Here is a 15,197-nt window from a genome sequence, read left to right as displayed (position 1 = left end):
TGTATTTCCAAGATTTTGGATCATCTTTACTATTAGTACTCTGAATTCTTTTTCAGGTAGACTGCCTATTTCCTCTTCATTTGTTAGGTCTGGTGGGTTTTTGCCTTGCTCCTTCATCTGCTGTGTGTTGCTCTGTTGTCTCATTTTTCTTAACTTACTGTGTTTGGGGTCTCCTTTTCACAGGCTGCAGGTTTGTAGATCCCATTGTTTTTGGTGTCTGCCCCCAGTGGGTAAGGTTGGTTCACTGGGTTGTATAGGCTTCCTGGTGTAGGGGACTGGTGCCTGTGTTCTGGTGGATGAGGTTTGATCTTGTCTTTCTGGTGGGCAGGACTGTGTCCGGTGGTGTGTTTTGGGTTGTCTGTGACCTTAGTATAATTTTAGGCTGCCTCTCTGCTAATGGGTGGGGTTGTGTTCCTGTCTTGCTAGTTGTTTGGCATAGGGTGTCCAGCACTGGAGCTTGCTGGTCGTTGAGTGGAGCTAGGTCTTAGCGTTGAGATGGAGATCTCTGGGAGATCTTTCACCGTTTGATATTATATGGGGCCCAGAGGTCTCTGGTAGACCAATGTCCTGAACTCAGCTCTCCCACCACAGAGGCTCAGGCCTAACACCCAGCCGGAACACCAAGAGCCTATCAGCCACACAGCTCTGAGGAAAAGGGAGGGAAAAAAAGGCAGAAAGAAAGAAAAAATGAAATAAAATTATTAAAATAGAAAACTTAAAAAAAAATTTTAAATAAAAAAATTAAAAAGTAATTTAAAAAAGAGAGAAAGAAAGAAGAGAGCAACCAAACCAAAAAACAAATCCACCAATGATAACAAGCGCTACAAACTATACTAAAAACAAACAAAATAAAAACGGACAGTCAGAAACCTAGGACAAATGGCAAAAGCAAAGCTATACAGACAAAATCCCACAAAGAAGCATACACATACACATTCACAGAATGAGAAAAAGGAAAATATATATATATATAAAAAGGAAGACAGCAACCAAATCAGTAAACAAATCTACTAGTGATAATAAACTTTAATTACTAAACTAAGATAAACATAAAACCAGAAACAAATTAGATGCAAAAAGCAAACCCCAAGTCTACAGTTGCTCCCGAAGTCCACCGCCTCGATTTTGGGATGATTCGTTGTCTATTCAGGTATTCCACAGATGCAGGGTACATCAAGTTGATTGTGGAGATTTAGTCCGCTGCTCCTGAGGCTGCTGGGAGAGATTTCCCTTTCTCTTCTTTGTTCACACAGCTCCCGGGGTTCAGCTTTGGATTTGGAACTGCCCCTGCGTGTAGGTCACCTGAGGGCGTCTGTTCTTCACTCAGACAGGATGGGGTTAAAGGAGCAGCTGATTAGGGGGCTCTGGCTCACTCCGGTCGGGGGGAGGGAGGGGTACGGATGCAGGGCGACCCTGTGGCGGCAGAGGCCGGCAGGACGTTGCACCAGCCTGAGGTGCGCCATGTGTTCTCCCGGGGAAGTTGTCCCTGGATCACGGTACCCTGGCAGTGGCAGGCTGCACAGGCTCCCAGGAGGGTAGGTGTGGAGTGACCTGTGCTTGCACACAGGCTTCTTGGTGGTGGCAGCAGCAGCCTTAGCATCTCATGCCTGCCTCTGGGGTCTGTGCTGATAGCCGCGGCTCATGCCCATCTCTGGAGCTCCTTTAAGCAGCACTCTTAATCCCCTCTCCTCGCAAACCCCGAAACAATGGTCTCTTGCCTCTTAGGTAGTTCCAGACTTTTTCCCAGACTCCTTCCCGGCTAGCTGTGGTGCACTAGTCCCCTTCAGGCTGTGTTCACGCCGCCAACCCCAGTCCTCTCCCTGGCATCCAACCAAAGCCCAAGCCTCAGCTCTCAGCCCCTGCCCACCCCGGCGGGTGAGCAGACAAGCCTCTCGGGCTAGTGAGTGCTGGTCAGCACCCACCCTCTGTGCGGGAATCTCTCCGCTTTGCCCTCCGCATCCCTGTTGCTGCGCTCTCCTCCATGGCTCCGAAACTCCCCCCTCCGTCACCTGCAGTCTCCACCCGCGAAGGGGCTTCTAGTGTGTGGAAACCTTTCCTCCTTCACAGCTCCCTCCCAGAGGTGCAGATCCTGTCCCTATTCTTTTGTCTCTGTTTTTTCTTTTTTCTTTTGCCCTACCCAGGTACATGGGGAGTTTCTTGCCTTTGGGGACATGTGAGGTCTTCTGCCAGCGTTCAGTAGGTGTTCTGTAGGAATTGTTCCACATGTAGATAGATGTATTTCTGATATATGTGTGGGAAGGAAGGTGATTTCCACATCTTACTCCTCTGCCACGTTGAAGGTGTCTAGGCCAACTTTAAAATGACTATTCTCAAATTTAAGCCCACAATTAAAATATGACTTGGAAATTCAGGGTCCCTCACCATAAAGGAAAAATTGATTTATTTGATCAGCACACTGACTGGATTTGACTGTTTTACAAAAATTTTAAATCTTAATAGGAAATGAAGTTGTCTTTTTAAAAGTCATTCCTTTGAATGTGTACAGAATTGAAATGTTAGATAACATACAAAGGTAGTTCAGGAATTATTCTTCTCTGGGTGCTAGTGCTGCACTAAAAGAGCAGCAATGTGCTGCAGATGGTTTTACAACAACATTCTCTCTGTGGCAGGATGGATTTATGGATTTCTGGAACAGTGATATGAAGAGCCTCCTCCCAGAATTGTGAATGTGCAGGAACCCACTGTCACTGGGATGTGGTCCAGAAAGCTGTCTTAATACTTGAAACAATGATAACAAAGTCTCAGCAAATATTTAGTAAACACTAAGTGTATCAACCATGTTGGTCATTATGACCTCCCAGTCTGACCTGATTGATTTTTCTTAAATGCAATCAAACATCACCATCATCTCCTGTCTCCAAAAATGTGCATACACATTCACGGTATGCAAAAGGAACAAGGTCCCAAGCATGTTTATAGTGAGCATGAGCCCTGGAACGTTAATATACAAAGTGCAAGGCCAGCAGAACATTCTTGAACAGACCAAACTGAAAGATTAATTTAATGGGAAACATTCAACGCTTCTAGCTATACACTGATTATCGAATGCAACTGTATGAAGAGTTTTATTATTTATTATCTAAGAACCAAACTATGCATTACATAGTAAGCTAGCCCTCTAAGACTGAGATCACTATAGAAGGATAGTTGATTTAAGTTTGCTGAACTGAAAGATAATAGGGCATTTCATGAAAGAAAAAGTATGCTTTTCTAAGAACCATGAATTAGAAGAGTCCATTTCCTTCAATGTAAGTTACATTGTCCAAGAAAAAACTTAAAACTTGGCAGGATCCATAGTATCACAGACTTATGTCCTTTGGCATAAATAGCCATAGTATTTTGGCCACCTCTGAAAGCAAAAGAACTGTGAAGGCGAGATGGAATAGAGAAGAAGAAAGAGCCAAGGAGAGGCTCTGCCATTATTTTTTTAAATTTTGGTTGATTGTCTTATCTTGTTTTGTTTTAAGGTAATTTCACAATAAATAATGGAAGAAAAAGTATATAACTTAGGACAAAACAGATGAAAGTTTGATGATAACTAGATTTCTTCATTTAATAGTAATCTATTCTATAAATTTTTCATATTTCATATGTGAAAAACAAGTATACTTGATCCCTTACTGGCAGGAAGAATTAATTTCTCTGATAATTACACCTAAGTATAACTGGCTTTGTATGATATATTAAAAAATGTAAGTAAACGTCACTCTTCAATGTTAACATGAACAGCTAAAGGGAAATATAGTTTAAAGTAAAACTATTTCCTAGTGTTGTATTTTTTTTAATTGACAAGATTAACTTGAGCACTAAGAAAATGAAATATAACCTTGAATTATAAGGCAAGTGAGATGCCTCAAGATCTATTTTTGTGAATATTGTCTCCTAAAGCATATTTCCAAAATCTTTTCAATGTGATTGATATTTTATAGAAGAAAAACAAGTTGTATAAATTTATTGAAAATGAAAAAAAATAGTTACTCATATAAAATTTATCTCATTCACATAATCCTTGACTCTGCAAACTGAAGTTATCTGTGAGTAAAATATAACCTTTGTACTGGAACTATAGCTTTGCTACATTAAACTTTACATCATTACAGTTTTCAAAATATTGAACCAACAAAAATCAAAACTCATCTTTTTACGAACTTGGAAACAAAATCAAGTCATCCTGAATTAGTGGTGAGAATGTAACTTATTGTTATTATTCCACAAGATAATAGATACCAAGGTATGTGCACAATTCTATTTTAATGAACATAACGGATTCTGAGACACTGACCATTTTTATGGCATACAGCACTGAACTATGTAAACGACCCAAATCTTTTTCAGGCTATGTCCCTAATGAGTCACATGGGGTAAGTACTTCACCACCTCTATTTATTTTAAATAATTTACATCTGTTTTTCTTCAGCAACCCAAATCCGATGTCAGACTTTGGATCATTTTATAACTTACGTGGCTTTGCCTCTTGACTATTACGCCCTCCTTCAACTTCCGTATTTCCATTTGTTCTCCATGAATTCACTTAGTCCTCCAACCTCTTGCCTCCCTCCATTTTATATCAAGCTGTAAATCTGCTATTGGATTCACTAGTTTCTCTACTCTGCCAGCACTGATAGCCTATGTATTATTTCATCCAAACACACGCTAGAATCTGCCACGTCCTTGGTCTTTCTCTGCATCTCTCTGGAAAATTCCCAATACTGTAGCCAAAGTGGTTTAAAATGGAGAATTTGGGGGATTATTTAGACCAGGATTATACCTCCCCTATGATTTAGTCAAGTACTGCCATTATCCCCAGTTGATTCCCTCATATAATGGTGACTATAATTTACTGATCACAAGAGATGTTGCAGAGATTAATCATAATGAGTTTGTGTATACCTTCTACAGTGTCTGACATATGGCAGCTGCTCCATAAATGTTAGCACTTTTCTACTCCCTTTTTAATTCTCAGGATGCTGAACACAAGAGAAACAAAGAGACATGCTATGGCTAACACTGCTGCCACAAATGTGTTGCTTTCAGTCAGAGCAGCATTCTTGACATTGTTTAGAACAGGATATTTATTTAATTACTTACCTTCTCTTATTACACTCAGATATTATACCAAAGCTCTTCTTCCTACAGTCTCTTACCCTGTGTCAGCATTCTGTAGCCTCGGCAGGTGATGTCAATCTCTATTTCGTTAAGATTATTCAGACAACCTTCAAAGAACCAAGGTCTCCCCTTTCCCACCCCCGCAGCCTCGGATTAACCATATAGCCTTCTACTGCAGGTGTTTTCTGAAGCTGTAGGAAAGTATCAATGTTAAGGAATCTTGTGTTTATTCAGAAATATATAGTTTTTTCTAATGATTGTCATGGTTCCTTTCTTAAAAGAAATCGAAACAGTTGAGTGCATATGGTATGAGGAATTAGGAATCACATCTGAAGTTTAGATGTTTGGATAGTTTTACAGTATTTACATAATCCATCGTGGGTATGAATATAGATCAGCAGTAAAGTCTTACACTTACATTCACAAGCTTTATTTCTAAATACTGAAAATGTTTGGTCCTTAAAATGCCATTTTCAAAGGTGTAAGTACTTTGAAACTGTAGGTACAATTTTGATTATAGTAAAAAACAAAAGTTATAGCTTTTTGTTCTTTTGAGTTCATGCATGATTGCATACCAACTGGAAACATTATGCAGAACTGGTACTGAAAATATAGCCTGGGGGCTGCTTATGGTCTTTTGACATGCTACCTTCTGTTATTCTGCTTAATTCATGACTCTAAAAGGCCAACAGCCCTCTAAATGAACTTCTGAGGAATTAGTGATCATAATGAAAATTGCAGCCCTTATTCTCTACTGTGTGGGTTGGCATAAGCATGTGTGACCACATGTAACAGGGTTAGAAGGAAAAATAATGCTTTGCCCTCTGGAATTTGACCCTATTTGAACTTTACTCATGTTTCAGGTGTCTACGGACTTCTTTACATTGAAATAGGACAGAATTATAAATAATGGCTTCAGATGGAAAAACAGAAAAGTTAGCTTTGCTTGGGTCAGCGTTTTGAACCAGCACCTGTTTTCTTCTTTGATTACTGAGCAGCTCAGTATGTAACAAGTTCAGAAGCAGAAGCTATGTCATAATAATACATGATGTGAGTATAAGCAATTAACCAGCACATACTATGTATGTCTCGTACCACAGTTTCATGCTTGACTAGTTATGCCTTCCTCTCTCCAGTATCATCTAATCACAAGGAGACCAAAGACTACAATGATTAAATAAGTAAATTTTTAATGGCAATGTTAGAAACTAAGTCAAATATCTATTTAGAACAGAGACCATTTCTCTTCCCTCCTTTAGCTGCTTCACCACCTAGCCCATTATTCCATCACAGTGGGCTTCTGTTGTCCAACTAATATAACTTATTACACTCTTCATTTGGTTTTGACTTTGTAAACTTTTGCGGAGTGAGTGAAAACCTTTATTTGGGTTTTCCTACTTGAAATTATCAAATAGCTGATTAAAATACTGAAAGTCAAATGTTTTCTATGAATATTCATCAGAATGTTAGAATATACTTGAAAATTTGGACTAATTTTATGGTGTGCAAGATTTTCCTTCCAGCTTAGCTCGATCTTAAAAAAAAAAAAGTAATACCTACCACAAAACAATTTGAGATTCATCAAAATTAATATGAATTGGTCTGAACTCACTAAAGTGAACATTTTACTATAAGTAAATCATACCTCAGTATTAAATAAATAAATAAATCCCAAGCCTTCTTTATTTGAGGCCAATCTTTAGACCCAAGCCACTCAGGAATCCTACCCAGTGCTACCTCCATGTACTGGTCACAGTATCTGCTAATGGTGGAAGTCCATTGTTAGCTATGCAGCTGTGTTCCGCTCAAGATAGACCCCTCCTTCCTCTTCTGTGCTATAGTACTTCCCCAGTTCAAGGCAGCCTGTGTCTGGAGTCAGGTTGGGTATGGTTAAAGGAATGGGAAGGTCTTTTATTGGCTGTGGTTTTTATGGATTCTTTCCTCTTTCTTCAACTCTCTGCAGACTCCAATGTGAGAATTCCATGCACCTTTAAATCTTGGACTGAACAACCAACACTCTATAAATCAGCTGGCTTCCATAGTCTGCTTATTGTCTTCTTTCTTTCCTACTTAAAATTTTTCATTTTTTATGGGGAAAAAAGAGTATATCTTTTCTAGCTTCATACTAGATTTCTATATTTATCTCTATCTTATTGGGCAGGGGAGACAGGAGAGTATTTAATGGTCAGAAACACAAATTAAATAAAAGATAATTTAATCCAATTTTTCAAATGAGGAAACTGACTCAAGTACTTGGAATGCATATACTGAACCAGAGCAGCATTTTTGGAGAAAAATACTAGTTGACCTTGATGTTACAAATATATGTTTATATTTTTAAAGTGCACACACACAAACACACACACACATGCACATAAAATTTTATTTAGAGAACACTTACAGGGTACTTGCCATATGTCAAGGACTGTTTTACATGCTGTATAAATAGTAACTCATTCACTCCTCATAGTAAACTAGAAGGCAGACACTATTATCTCTGTTTATAGACAGCGATGTAAAGAGGTTTGCCTATGATCACAAAGCTAGTAAGTAGTAAGTGACTTGAACCACTACGTTATACTGCATCTCATGATTTGGAAAAATCATGCTTACAACATAGGCAGAATAAATATTATCATTTCTACTGGGCAAATGTAGAAACTCAGGCAGGAAGCATTTAAATGTTATGCTCAAGGATAGCTGGATAGGAACAGAGCTAATCCTGGAACACAGAATGAAAAACCAGTTCTCCTGATTACTATCCAAAATTTCTTTTCATTATACCACATTGTCAAAGCTTCTCCACTTACGGCAATTATACCAGGCAAGTATGTTTGTTCAATTCTAGATACAATTTATCAACGTTAAATTTTAGCACTTTCATGAATTTTTATGAAAACACAGGATAGAAAATAAAAAATTTAAATTGCTACATAAATGATATGAACAGTATGCATAAAGAAACAAGCCTCAAACACAGTATTTCAGATGGATAGTTTTTACCATTTCAACTGAACAAATGTTTATTGAGTGCCTAATGTATCCAAGGATTTAAACTATGGGCTCAGAGTTGAAGGGTAAGCTGTGACAAAGCAAGAGAGTGTCATGGACATATATACACTACCAAACGTAAAATAGATAGCTAGTGGGAAGCAGCCGCATAGCACGGGGAGATCAGCTTGGTGCTTTGTGACCACCTAGAGGGGTGGGATAGGGAGGGTGGGAGGGAGACGCAAGAGGGAGGAGATATGGGAACATATGTATATGTGTGACTGATTCACTTTGTTGTGGAGCAGAAGCTAACACACCATTGTAAAGCAATTATACTCCAATAAAGATGTAAAAAAAAAAAGACTAAAAAGTAAGATATAATCCCTGACTTTTGAGTTCCCTAATCAGCCAGACAAGCCTACTTTTCAAAAATTAATTTTCTTCTCAAGGTATGGTTTCACACAGGGCTTGAATTTTTTTTACCTTTCCTAGCTGTAAAATGTAAATGAAATTGAAATCGCAGTAGGAAGATATCTTGTTGAATCATGGCAATGTGTGATCTAAAGTAAATTGTATAACCTCTTTCACTTCCAAACCATCCATTGGTAAAATAAGACAGATGATGCCTACCTCGAGAGTTATAAAAATAACATATAAAAGCCCTGTGTAAACCATAATATGCTGTAAAAAAATGTATTAGCTCACATAAGTTACGTTGATACTTGCATTTAAATCATAGAGACTTATTTGTAGTCAATTACACCATGCTGTTACCTGGGGCAAATACAAAAGGATACTCATTACTGTACATCTATCAAGAGCCAGGTGCTGTATCAGTGACTATAAGTACATAATCCCAATTACTCCCTATCATACTCTTACAAGGTAGTCATAGAATAACATGAGAAATCCAAGCGTCGAAGTGACAAGGCAATATCCCTGAAGTAACAACACTAGAAGGTAGCAGAATCATTTCAGTCATTAGGTCTTTCTAGCTTAAAAGGCCTTGTTCTTTCCATAACACCATGCTGTCTCATTAATTTGTGTTGCTAAGTTTCTTAAAGTTCATAACTTTAAAAAAATTAATTATGGTAAAATAAACATAACATAAAAATTATGAAAGTTAACATCTTACCATTTGTAAGCCTATAGCTATATTAGGTACATTCACACTGTTGTGCAACCCTTATCAACATCCCATTTCTAGAACTTTTTCATTATCCCGAACAGAAACTGTACTCGTGACTCTCCCCATTCCCCCTCCCACCAGCCCCTGGAAACCATTCTACTTTCTGTTTCTATAAATTTGACTACTCTAAGTACATCATATAAAGGGAATCATACAATATTTGTTCCTTTGTGATTGTTTTATTTCACTTAGTATAATGTCCTTAAGGTTCATCTCTGTTGTAGCATGTGTCAGAATTTCCTTCCTCTTTAAGGATGAATGATATTACATTGTATGTATATATCACATTTTGTTCATTCATTCATCAGTCCATGGATACTTGGGTTTCTTTCCCCGTTTGGTAACTGTGAATAATGCTGCTGCGAACAAGCATCTCTTTGAATCCCTGCTTTCAGTTCTTTTGGGTATATACTCAGAAGTGAAATTGCTGGATCATATGGTAATTCTATTTTTAGTATTTTGAAAAAAACACCATACTGTTTTCTACTGCAGCTAAACTTTACATACCCACCAACAGTACATGAGGGTTCCAGTTTCGCTACAACCTTGTTAACACTTGATATTATCTTTTTTTTTATAGTGGCCACCCTAATGGATATGATGTCACGTCTCATAGTTTTTATTACATTTCCCTAGTGAATAGTAGTGGTAAACTTCTTTAATTTATTGGACATTTGTATATCTTCTTTGGAAAAATGTCTATTCAAGTCCTTTGCCTATTTTTTAATCATGTTGTTTGATTTTTTGTTATTGAGTTGTAGGAGTTCTTTATTCTGGATATTAACCCTTTATCAGATATATGACTTGCAAGTATTTTCTCCCATTTTGTGGGTTGCCTTTTCACTCTGTTGATTGTGACTTTCGATGCACAGAAGTTTTAAATTTTGTTGTAATCATTTATGTATTTTTCCTTGCTATCTTGTGCTTTTAGAGTCATATCCAAGAAATTACTGCCAAATCCAATGCCACAACACTTTATGTTTTCATCTAAGAGTTTTATAGTTTTAACTCTTATGCTTAGGTCTTTGATCTGTTTTGAATTACTTTTTGTATACTTTGTAAAGTAAGGGTCCAACTTAATTTTTTTGCACGTGATTATCCAGTTTTCCCAAAACCATTTTTTGAAAAGACTGTCCTTTCCCCATTGAAAAGTCTTGGCACCCTTGTTGAAAACCATTTGACTGTATATGTGAGGATTTACTTCTGGACTCTTTATTCTATTCCATTGGTCTATGTCTGCCATTGTGCCAGTACCATACTGTTTCGATTACAGTAGCTTTGCAGTTAGTTTTGAAATGTGAGACTTCCAGCTTTGTTTTTGTTTTTCAAGATTGTTTTGGTTATTTGGGGTATTTTGAATTTCCATATGAATTTTAGGATGAATTTTTATATTTCCATTTTGTCCATTTCATTTAGGTTATCCAATTTGTTGACATACAATTGTTCACAGTACTCTCTAATAATCCTTTTTATTTCTGTCAAATTATTAGTAATTCTTCTCTTTCATTTCTGATTTTAGTTATTTGAGCTTTCTCTTTTTTGTTTTTTAGTCAATCTAACTAAGAAAATTGACAGAATTTTGTCAATTTTGTTGATATTTCTAAGAACCAACTCTTGGTTTCAAGGGTTCATTAATAAATACATTAACTTTATTATTTTATGCTCTTATTTAAATCTATTAGTTTAAAAATACATCCATATAATAAAATTAAAATAAAAATATAGATTGTTAGAATAGACCTAATCACATCTTTAGTGAGTGACACACACAGGAACAAACACACATTTTCTCAGTTTGTACTCTGGAGCAGTTACTCTCCAGGATTTTACTGACAACATTTTGCAGGATAAAATGAGCAGTTATAGATTAAGAATTATATGGCCAAGTCTGTAAAATACCTTTTGAAAATCAGGCAAGCCTCCATCTATTTGTACATGTGCCAGATCTGTCATTTACATGGGTATTTGTCAAAGGATTTCCAGACTGTTAGCATAGTTGGCATTAGTTTAATTAACACTGAAGCTTGTAAATCAAAGTGAAGACTTGCATGTATCCTGTGAGACTTATGTTTTTCACTGCTAAGAATAATTGTACTTTCTGGAGAGAACTGAAAATAGGAAACCAAGAGTACAAATTTGAGTAATTTTAAAATAGTTGTTATGTCTAGTAATGATCTTCTTTTAAAAAATACACAAAATATTTTATTATCTTCAATCAGGTGACACAAGTTTTATAGAATTGGGAATACTGATATTTTTTTTTTATTTCCAATCCTCCATATTTGGTTTATACTCATACTACCCAGCATCTCTACTTAAAAGCAGAACTTAATCTTCTCTCATAAAACTATATAATCATTTAATTATGAGAGAGACTAGTGGTTCTTTTGTTTGCTTTGGGGAGAGCTACACATTTTAATATTGACTCATTTAAAATGCTCTTCAGTAACAAAAAAAATTGTAGCCTCTTTATTTTTAACCAGTATTAAGTCACTCTAAGATCAGTTTTGTACCTTACCTGTTAGGCAAATATTCTTCCTTCCTGTTATTTAATAACATTTTTCTCTGGTTGAGATTGACATAATATATCAGAGTATGCAGGTCTCATGTCACTGTGCTCCTCTGTACTGACAGAGGGGGCACCAGTGCCCATGATCTAGGGGGGCTCCATCAGCCCCAGAGCATGAAGTTGAACACACTGCTGAGCGTGTGAGGGAAATGTGTCAGTGCAAGTATCTCCCTCCTCTTTGATCTGCTCTTTCTTGAGGTTCAGTGATGCAGTTGATGTTACCACCATTCTCCCATTCACCAAACTCAAGCATCACTTCTCCTCTCAGGAGGAGTCAGGTCAGTGGCTGTGATTTATCTAATACTGACTCCCTCCTTGGTATTCACATTGCCATTGTCCTCACCAGGCCCTGCTCGGCCTGTTACAGTAACTACTTAACAAGCCTCCTTGTTTAGGCTCATGTCTCTGATCGATCCTTCACACTCCTTAGTGTTAGCCCTACCTGACCCTCAACTGTTTGCCTTTATTGGTCTGTCTTGTTTCTGCTTTTCAGGGAGGTGCAGTACGTGTACATTTTCAAATTATTGCCAACAGTTAAAAATCAGGAGTTTTACATGAAATTCTCAAGTTTTAACTTCACAAAATACAGAAGACCTGGCCTCTCAGAGTAGACAGCCCTTCCCAGGGTGCAGATCTGAGAGATGGCAATAAAAGTTTCAGCTTTATTTTTGAAAATACAAGCTTGCCTTGAAAATAGGATCAGGCATCCTACCCTTTACTACATAAGAGGAGGCAGGAGAAGAGAGAAGATTTCCTGGGTATCAGGCAGGCTGGGCCAAAAAAAAGGAAGTGGTGAAGATAAGATGTTCTTTTCTCTATCTAATCAATAATTTAAGTCACTCTTACTCCATGAGGTGGGATAAAAGGGAAATAAGATAATAATGGCCAGAATTACTTTACTGGACATCTCCTCATGGAGCCATGGATTCACAAACTAAGCCCTTCTAATAATCACCTTCCCCAAAGGCCTTTCTTAACCATTTGTCTAAAGTTGCCTGTAACCCCGCCCCTGTCACTCTCATGTAATCACTATAATTATTGTGCTTATTTTATGGATTTATTGTCTCCTTCCACAGAATATAAGAAGAGATCATACCTATCTTCTTAAAAAAGTGTCGGATCCACAATACTCATTAAAAAAACGGTGGGGGCTTCCCTGGTGGTGCAGCGGTTGGGAGTCTGCCTGCTGATGCAGGGGACACGGGCTTTGTGCCCTGGTCCGGGAAGATCCCACATGACGCGGAGCAGCTGGGCCCGTGAGCCATGGCCACTGAGCCTGTGCATCCGGAGCCTGTGCTCCGCAATGGAAGAGGCCACAACAGTGAGAGGCCCGCGTACCGCAAAAAAACAAAAAACAAAAAACGGTGGTGAAATGGAAGAATTAGATAATCTGGCAGTGGGGGGAGGGAATGAATGGTCTGTCTTCCTAAATACAGACACACACTGTTAGGAATTTGTCATATTAATAATTCTTAAGTGGAACACAGGGTACCAGATAGTAAGTCACTGCTCAAAAACAGAACACAAGGGAAACTGAAATAGATGTATTACTCACGGGTCATGGAGGAGGTACCTGCCATGTCTTGAGGGGCCACACGGGGAGGTCAAGGCAGAGTGAAGACAAAGAGAGAGGCAGAACCTCAGCATATGCCTTTATTAGGGTCTGTGGGTGGGGTGTTTTAGGGTTTCTGGCCTAAAGCCAGATGGGTCAATTCAAACCAGAAAGGGGGAGAGGTGATTAACCAGGCTCTGGGAGGTGGGGAGACTGTTTCCCAAGAGCAGTTGGGGAAGTCATAGCAGCAACTTACATGTGCTTGCGAATCGGAGGGCTGCTGTCTAAGGCATGTGCTTGAGGGGCTAGTATCAGTGTAAGGCCACTTCATGCTGCCTGGCCAAAAAAAGGAAAAAAAAAAATTGTACCCTGAGGCAGTAATACCATGGAGTGGCTTAGCCAAATCTTCAACACTCACATACACACAAAACCTACCGTTGCTTTGCACTGCCTGTGGTGTATAACATTGGAAGTTCTAGTCTTATTTCCAAGGTCTTATAGGTTTGTGTGATCTGGCCCAAATCTACCTCTCTAAGTTCCTTTCCAAATCCTTCTGTCTAGACATTTGTGCTCCAGAGACAAGGAATTTTTGTTCCCTGAACTTATTTCTTGAAAATGTGAAGACAGTTTACAGCTTTCCTTTGCTTGTGCTCTTCCTTGCTCTATCTTTACTCCTCTTCTTCCACATCACCTTGCAAGATCCACTTCATGTTCTCACTGAAGTTTCCACCATTTCCCTTGGTCAGAATTAACCCCCCTCCTCTGATCTCCCTGGAGCGTGGCTCTGTCAGTATCATAGCTCGCATTTTAATCTTCTCTCTTACACTTCCTGCCTTACATTGCTCTCTCCTCAGCTTCATTGGATACTCATTGCAGACAGAGAGATTTCCATATCCATCTTCTTTGTTAGTTTCAGTGTCTATCATGGTGCCTTCCATATGATGGGAGCGAGATAAACATTGGCTGCATGAAGGAATCACCGTCACTCACTGGATGCCCCTCGTGGCGAGCCTCACTGAGGTCTAATGCAGCCTCCTGAACATGCTAAGGCTTTACCTTCTTCCCCAAGACTCTTCCTTCTGCTGTTCAAGTATTCAAGATAAATGAGGTCAGCTGTAGACAATAACGTCAGGTGACTCCTTCTATTGTTTGCTCTTCTTTTGTACCTACTTTTGCCTACTAAGTGGGAGTAGGAAATAGGGGTGCAGGGAGCTCAGGTCCTGATGTTAACAGTTTGCTTTTCCACCTCAGCCTTCACAGACTACAGGTCCCAGCGCCCAAAGTCTCCTCCTTTTACCTGCTAACTATTAACTGAGGATGCACAGCACAATCTTCAGAGGGTGGCGTACGGACAGCTCCAATTTTTCAGAGCTCCACTTCAACAGCAAGCCTCTATCTGAACGTCCAGACTCCCTCCTGATATCTGTCCTATTGTCTGTCCTCCCTCCACCAAGAATAAAGCCATCTACCTTGTGATGCAGTGGCTCCTGGTCCTTTGGCATGAGAGAGGAGAGCAGGGAGCTTCCAGTGTGTGCCTCTCAGTCCCCAGGTGCTGGGGGAGCTCTGGTGAATGAGATCAGAGTGGAGTCTTGGGGCAAGTTGGGAGATGAGGGACCTGCAGCTCTGAAATTTTACTTCTGGAAAACTGAAAACAAGACGTGTGTGCTTATATATACTACATAAATTAATGTGTGCATGTGCATGTGTGTGTATACATACACATGTATATGTCTACATGTGTGTATATGTATTTTAAATAAAAGAAAAAT

General features: G+C 38.8%; 1 long non-coding RNA gene across 1 annotated transcript; it reads right to left on the bottom strand.

Annotated features, from left to right (window-relative positions):
* Positions 1 to 558: 558 nt before the first annotated feature.
* On the bottom strand, positions 559 to 10,475 carry LOC113628783 (uncharacterized). Its single transcript, XR_003436244.1, has 3 exons — positions 10,280 to 10,475; positions 3,780 to 3,785; positions 559 to 572 (listed from the first exon to the last, which is right to left on the bottom strand). It is a non-coding gene; the product is annotated as an uncharacterized LOC113628783 (long non-coding RNA).
* Positions 10,476 to 15,197: the final 4,722 nt, after the last annotated feature.

The sequence above is a fragment of the Aethalodelphis obliquidens genome, unplaced genomic scaffold (assembly GCF_003676395.1).
Source record: "Aethalodelphis obliquidens isolate GAN/ISIS:26980383/991018 unplaced genomic scaffold, ASM367639v1 scaffold25, whole genome shotgun sequence".
NCBI lineage: Eukaryota > Metazoa > Chordata > Mammalia > Artiodactyla > Delphinidae > Aethalodelphis > Aethalodelphis obliquidens.
This window is presented reverse-complemented; position numbering and strand designations above follow the sequence as displayed.